Raw genomic sequence first — 6,717 nt, 5'->3', positions numbered from 1 at the left:
TGAGATGACAAAAACCCCCCAGTTTTCATAGGCTCTTCCTCAGTTTTCATGTCAAATCAGAACAACAGCGGACGAATTGATTGAGGGTACACTTTGTCACACTGGGTACAGTTGCTGCAAATGCCAAAATATTTGTTCCATTCCACCTGAGCCACCACTTAGTTCAGATTTATTTTGTACCACTAAGTGTCCCCTGCCTGCATTGCAGTGAAGCAGTTTGACCCTAGGATGAAATAAACTAAATGCTGTGTGCTAATCAGAAGAGCAGCTGTTTTCAGTAACTAAGAAAGATCATTCCAAGCAAACATAAGGCCATAAAAAGCAGCTGCTTTGTTCATTGGGATGTTGAGGGTTAAATCTAAAGAGGGATTTGGGTGCCTTGATGGCAAAAATGCCCTTAAACCCTGAGCTGGACATCCCAGATCTCTGCGTGCAGCCTGTGAATCATAGAATGGCCTGGGTTGAAAAGGACCACAATGATCATCCAGTTTCAACCCCTCTCCTGTGTGCAGGGTTGCCAACCACCAGAGCAGGCTGCCCAGAGCCACATCCAGGCTTTGAAAAGCTAGGACATCAGAAGGAGGATAGGGGATGCCCCAAGTAGTCTTGAATCCTACTGTAGAATTGTCCTTATTCTCCAAACCACACTATAGCCTGGGTATCCTTGCTGCTGTTTTGGCCTTCCAGGTGCCCTGTGCTTGTGAATGCCTCCACCTGCAGCTTATTTTTCTCACCTGGCAAGCTCAGCTTGCCCTAGAATAAAAGCCACTTGCAGATACTGGGGGCTGCCCTGTTGGTTGATGAGGGAGGTGTGGTTGGTTGTGTGTTGGAGCACAGAGCATATCTTGGTGGGGCCCTTTTTCCTGTGAAGTGGTTGCACTGTATCCCAGGCAGCAGTCAGGTAAGAAAATGTGTGTTGTTATGTGCTGGTTTGGGTGGAAATGGATGTGTTTTGGTGACTCTAAGATGGGACTTCATAATAGGTTTGAATGCAATATAATACTCTTACTTCAGCTGAAATATGTTTTGCTCTTTTGGAGGCTTGTAACTTTGCTGGTAGCTACCTGGTTATAGAAAGAATCTCTCTTAGAAGGTGAAAAACTGCCTTTCAGTGTGAATTAAAATGGATTACAGCATGATCACTGCCAGTTATCTTGTGTGCTCACAGAATGTGGAGCTTCTTAATAGGGGATATCTATCAAGCTGTGTGTAGGCTGGTATTGTTTTCTAGATATAGCCACCATTACTTATTCACAATAAGAGCTCTGTCATGGTTTTATGTGTCCTATCTGCACAGCTGTACCTCTGAGACCTGAATTTCAGAAATATTACCTGAAATTGTTTCAGAATGGCCCAGTGCTGCACAATACAGTGATTTAATTTCAAGATGAAACGTGTTTACTCTCGCATGGTGTTACAGGGTCTGGTTTAACAAGAGCTATGGTCTTCCATGCAGGTGTTTAGACTTGGATATGTGTATTAAATGCTATTTTGGGGATAACCTTGAGTCACTGCATGCGTTTCAGTGACTCTTTGCAGTTGTTCTTGTCTTCTGGAAGCTAATCCTTTTTAAGTGGGGATCTCCTATGTGAATGGGAAAGATCTCAGGGTACAATTCCCTTTGCTGCAGCTGGACTTCTCATGCTGTACTCCTTCTGTAGTTCACTGTGTTTGGGGTACAACTTGGAACTTTTCAGTTTAATCTGGTCCAAGTTTGAGGCTCTTGGGCTATGACTCAATTGGGAAAAAAAAAAAATCCTAGAACTGTGGTCTTTGAACTGTTATTGTGGAACAGGTTTTTGTCTTGAAATCAATGATTAGCTCTGTTGTGAGCCATGGTACGTTGCAGTAGGGAGTGTGCTTCGTTGCATGGGGTTTATTTGCACCTTCAGTCTGTGGTTACATCCTAGCTAAGTGAGAAAATTTCTTAGGAAAAAGAAGTGGAAGGGATGATCAGCAATAAGGAGAGCTGCTGGCTCCCCTTAGCAAATGCTCATTCAGCACTGAGCATCAAATCCCCACTGTACCCCTGGAGGTGGTACTGCTGCTCCCCAGTGGCAAAACCAGTTACTGGTAAGGCAGAGCAACTTCTGTGGAGCTCATTGCTGCCCGGAGAAGGAGCTGTGCTGAGTCCCCATGTGGGGAGAATGGGCTGGAAAGCATGTTTGCTGAAGGGTAAGGTCATACAGTGAGCTTGGAAGCTTATTGTAGTTGGCTTGCAGCTCACTTGAGTGCTACTCTGTTTTACAGTGCCTGTGTATACCATTCTGGCATTTCTAGGGATGGGGCAATGGAAGTTTACACAAATAACACCATGTTCTGTGGGTGCTGATGGGGCTGTGGGTGCTCCTGTGCATTGTGAGGAGTGGGACTGAGGGTCTGTAAGGGTCCCTTCCAACTCAAATGATTTCACAGTATTAAAGAACATACACTCTGACCAATATTTTCCTTGACTTACTAAATGTTGACACCGATCAAAATAATGAATTGGTTTTGGTCATCACCTCCTCTTCCGTCTGGCAATAACCGAAGATAAAAGCTTGAGGTCTCTGTTCAAACCATGCCAATGTGAATGTTGCTTTGGCCTCTCCTTGGTTCTGCTGCCCAGGTAAACTCACAGCTCTGAAGCTCTTGCTGCCCAGACAGGTGGCACAGAGCCACCAGGCTAATAAGCAGCTCATCCCTGACAATTTTCCAAGTGGATGGCAGCAGAGCAGGGGCTGTTGTAACTGTCTCACTACCAGGTGTGATCCAGGTGTCTGACGAGCTCCTGGGGAGAGCACTTGATGCTCCTGCAGCCCATCCTTTTTCCCCCTCCTCCTGCAAAGGGTAAATGCCATCAATATCTCCCTTCCTTACCACTGTGTCCTCTTGCTGAACAAGAAGTAGGCTCCGACTTGCCTGGGTTTGCATCTGTGGATCTGGCAAAGCTATTTTTTGGGCAGGTGCAAAGCAGTGGGGTCCAGGAGGAGGACCTGCTGTGCATATGCTATTTCTGGCCGCTGTGCATTACATGTAATCTGTAATGCAAACAGAAGGGCAATGACACAGCCCTGACATGAGCGATGATGAGATCACTGTGACCATCCTCTGCCTTGGCAAGGTTGCTCCATCTGAAGTGCTTCTGACTCCAGAAAGGCCCTTTGCTGTGTAAGGGAGAGTGCTCTCTGACTTCTGGAACCCCTCTCTAAATTAAGCCTTATCCTCTGAATGTTAATATATTAATATACCTTATATCACTGCTGGTGCACAGGGCTGGATAATGGTCTTCTCTTGGCTGTGCTGCCTTCCAGGTGCTTTTGCTAACATAATAAGTAATGCATATTACTTCTAGATCTCCTTTTTCTTTTGTTTTGCTTTGAATGCAGTCACACAACAAATATTTACTGCTGAGCTGGGCGCACCTGCTTTGTTTTGCCTCTTTTCACTCAGTTCATAGCTGCATTTATTCTGCATTCTGCACACCCACTCTCTTTTATTTCACAATCTTCATTTTTTTCATGTTTAGCTCTATAGCTCTCCAGATTTTCCCTCTCCCCAGGGTGTATCTATGTGTCTGGATGACTAACTTGCTGCTTTTGGGTAAATCCAAATTTCCAAGTTGCTGATCCAAATCTCTCCCGTGATAAGTTGTTGTCCATCTGTTTGCTTCCTCCTGAGCCCGTGCTGCGAGCTGCAGGGAGGCTCAGTGTGTTCATGAGGAGCGTGCAGGTTAGGCTGGTCAGATTTGGGAGCAAACAGCCATGTCTCTGCTTCCTTTATTTAACAGACAAACAAGTGTGAAGGTGGTGCTCTGCAGCTCTTAGTGCTGGAGGTGGTACCGAAGGGTTCAGCCTCTCATCCTGTACCTGCACACGGCCCAGTTATCATTGGGCAGATGGGCAATTGTGCTCATCTCATAACTGTGAGCAGCAGAGTGCTGGGTCTCAAGGCAGGAGTCCCCTTTGCTGGGCTCACTTCTCATTCTTTGTGCCTGGGTGAGTTTCTATAGATGACTTTCCCATTTCCCACTGTAATCAAAACCAGATTCCCCTCTGGTTCTGGGCAGATTCATCCCAAAGCTGCTGCTGAAGGCTGCATCTGCAGGATCCCTTTCTTGGGGTGCTGTGGGAAGCGAGCAGGCCTGCAAGCAACCATCAGGCACTGCTTGCAGAGCGGGGCAGGCGGGATGGGCATGGGGCTGCATATGGGCTTGGATCGGGAGGTTAAACCTGCTGCAAAGAGCTCGTTGTATCCCTTTAGGAGCCAGGTAAAAATGCAGCTGTCTGTTTTTTAGCATGTGAGCATTGTTAGCAGAATTGCTGGTGTATCAGGAGCTGTTCTCCAGGATGGAAGCATGCGTGGCTGTATGGAAGTGCTGAGATGGCAGTGCGAGAGTTCAGCCGTTGCCTGTTGCTCGTAGCACCGCACCCTTGCGTGCTCGTGCCTTGCGCTCCCAAACTAGTTCATAGGCACGTGAAAAGGCACTGAAGGCAGCGCCCGAGCGCGGACCTCCGCTCGCTGCCGGGGACAGCAGGGGGCAGTGCGGGGCCGCGGAAGGACCGCGAGTGCGGGGATCCCTCCCCGAGCGCCCGAAGGGATGAAGGGGGGGGGGGATGGCGGTGGGAGGCACCTCTTCTGACCGCGGTGCGGTGCGGGGGGGCCGCATCCTGGGCTGGTGGCAGCGCGGTGCTGTCAGCTCCGATGGAGCTGCGTGGGAGCGTCCGCTTCTCCTCGGTGGGCTCTGTGAGGCTGGAGGGGGGCAGCCGGGGGCTCCGAGGCTGCCGTGGGCATGATGGTCGTCTATGGTGACGGCTCGTTTGAATGTGACACCCCAGAAAGCGCGAGGGAGGTCGGGGCCGCGCGTGTCTCAGCTTACTGCTGCTCCCTGCGTGTGATGCGGGGCTGTTCGGGACGTGGCAAACGGCGTTTCCTTGAGGTCTCAGCCGCTGCTCTGCGTCTCCCTCACTCGACCCAACCTCTGGGAGCCATGGAGTAAATGACGCGGGGGTGTCCCTGCGGCGCGTCGCCTCCGGGTGCGCAGTGTGAGCTGTGGAAGCACGCAGGTGACTGCAGAAGTTGTGCTGAGGACCTGTAAATGGTCATCGCATCCCCAAAGCAGGCATTGCTTTTTTATTTTGAGTTGAAGCAGTGAGGCTGCATGGGGGGGGTTGGGGGGGTCACCGTCCCTGCAGGTGTTCCAGGACCACAGGTGTGGCACTGAGGGATGTGGGCATGGTGGGGGTGGGGTGACATTGGGGATCGTAGAGGTCTTTTCCAACCTGAGAGATTCTGATACTAAGCCATTACAGCCCATAGTCTCAAGGAATGTGTGACAGGATGGCTGGCTGTGGCTTTGTGGGTTCTTTGGTGCCCATCGTGAGTCTCTTATAGGGCATTAACAGGGCTGAGCACTCACGTCTACTGATGGTTTGGGTCTGTGCTGCTGAGGCTCGAATTCCTGCTGCCTCACCCAGCTTTGGGCAAGCATGAATGACATTTTTCTTCTAAAACACCTCTTAGACCACAGGTTTTTCTTATTAGGCTGCAATGGAAGGATATCTTGAACACTGTCAGCAATGCTCACGCCAGTCTAAGCTATTTTAGAATAGCAATAATTATTTTTCACTGGAAGTCTCTGATACAGTAATGTTCTCTGAAATGTGCTGGAGCAGATGGCAATAAGAGGAGATGAACATCTTGTTTTTGATTCAGTGCAGCTTAATGGAAGTAGCCCTTAAAGTCATATGGTTTTAAACTGATTTTTGCACAGTTTATATGTATGAAAGAACAACTCCTGTCACGTCAGGACACCCAAATGACAAACAGTGGCAAAATGTCTCATTGTGAGAGATGCAATGAATAGCGCGGACATAAAAGAGGAGACAGAAGTGTTATTAGTGACAGAGAGGACATAAATGAAATCATGGGGATAGGCTGAGGCCAGATGCAAGGATGAGCTTTGATGAGGAAAGGCATCATAGCACAACACAGCTTGGCCTCCACCCAAAGACCACCTCCATGAGGCAGCCATGCTTCCTTCCTCCCTGAGGTGGCGGTTCTACAGTATTCAATCACTGGGGTTCAAATGTTGAGTGTAGGGGAAGAGGCGCTGCGTGCTGCTGAAGGTAAGGATGGAGGTGTTGCAGTGAAGCCCATACAGGTGAGAGGGCCATGGCATGTCCTCCAGCCCTGCTGTACCAGGTGCTGTACCAAGGACATGCATCAGATGGTCCCCTTTCCATCATCCATCCAGGACGGGGTCAGCATCAAGGCTGTGTTGGCTCCACTGGGGTTCTGTAGAAGCACCTAAAGGAAGTTCCTGTGTGCTATTTGAGAGAAATGTAACCACGCTGAGAGGAGGTATATCTTCATTGACTTTCATAGATAAATGCCTCTTTCAATTTAGGCTTTGACAGTTGTTAAATATCCCAGTGCAGCATCTTATCAAAGTTCCTGTTGTTTCCATAATATAACTAATAGCTGGCAGTTTGTACGGTATAACTACTGGATTCAGACCTGCATTTCACATCAGTGCACTGAGTTCTGAGGGTAATAAATCTATCATGCGGGTGCAGTAACTGCTTACCTTTGGGTTTAGTAAGATTTATTCATGTGGATTTGCTCTGTGCAAGAAGCAGTTGTGGGCACTGTTGGCTGTAGCTTGAGTTCTCCGTTACTGTATAAAGGCACCAACAAAGGCACAGCAAATGCTGCTGGAATGTCACAGTCTCATGA

General features: G+C 48.7%; 1 long non-coding RNA gene across 1 annotated transcript in view; it reads left to right on the top strand.

The window, feature by feature from the left end:
- Nucleotides 1-781: 781 nt before the first annotated feature.
- The window catches only part of LOC107054138, a 91,576-nt gene continuing 85,640 nt past the window's right edge, over nucleotides 782-6,717 (top strand). The window contains exon 1 of the long non-coding RNA XR_005862357.2: nucleotides 782-901. This is a non-coding gene — a long non-coding RNA (uncharacterized LOC107054138). The remainder of the gene's footprint in view (nucleotides 902-6,717) is intronic.

The sequence above is a fragment of the Gallus gallus genome, chromosome 9 (genome assembly GCF_016699485.2).
Source record: "Gallus gallus isolate bGalGal1 chromosome 9, bGalGal1.mat.broiler.GRCg7b, whole genome shotgun sequence".
NCBI classification, from domain to species: domain Eukaryota; kingdom Metazoa; phylum Chordata; class Aves; order Galliformes; family Phasianidae; genus Gallus; species Gallus gallus.
This window is presented reverse-complemented; position numbering and strand designations above follow the sequence as displayed.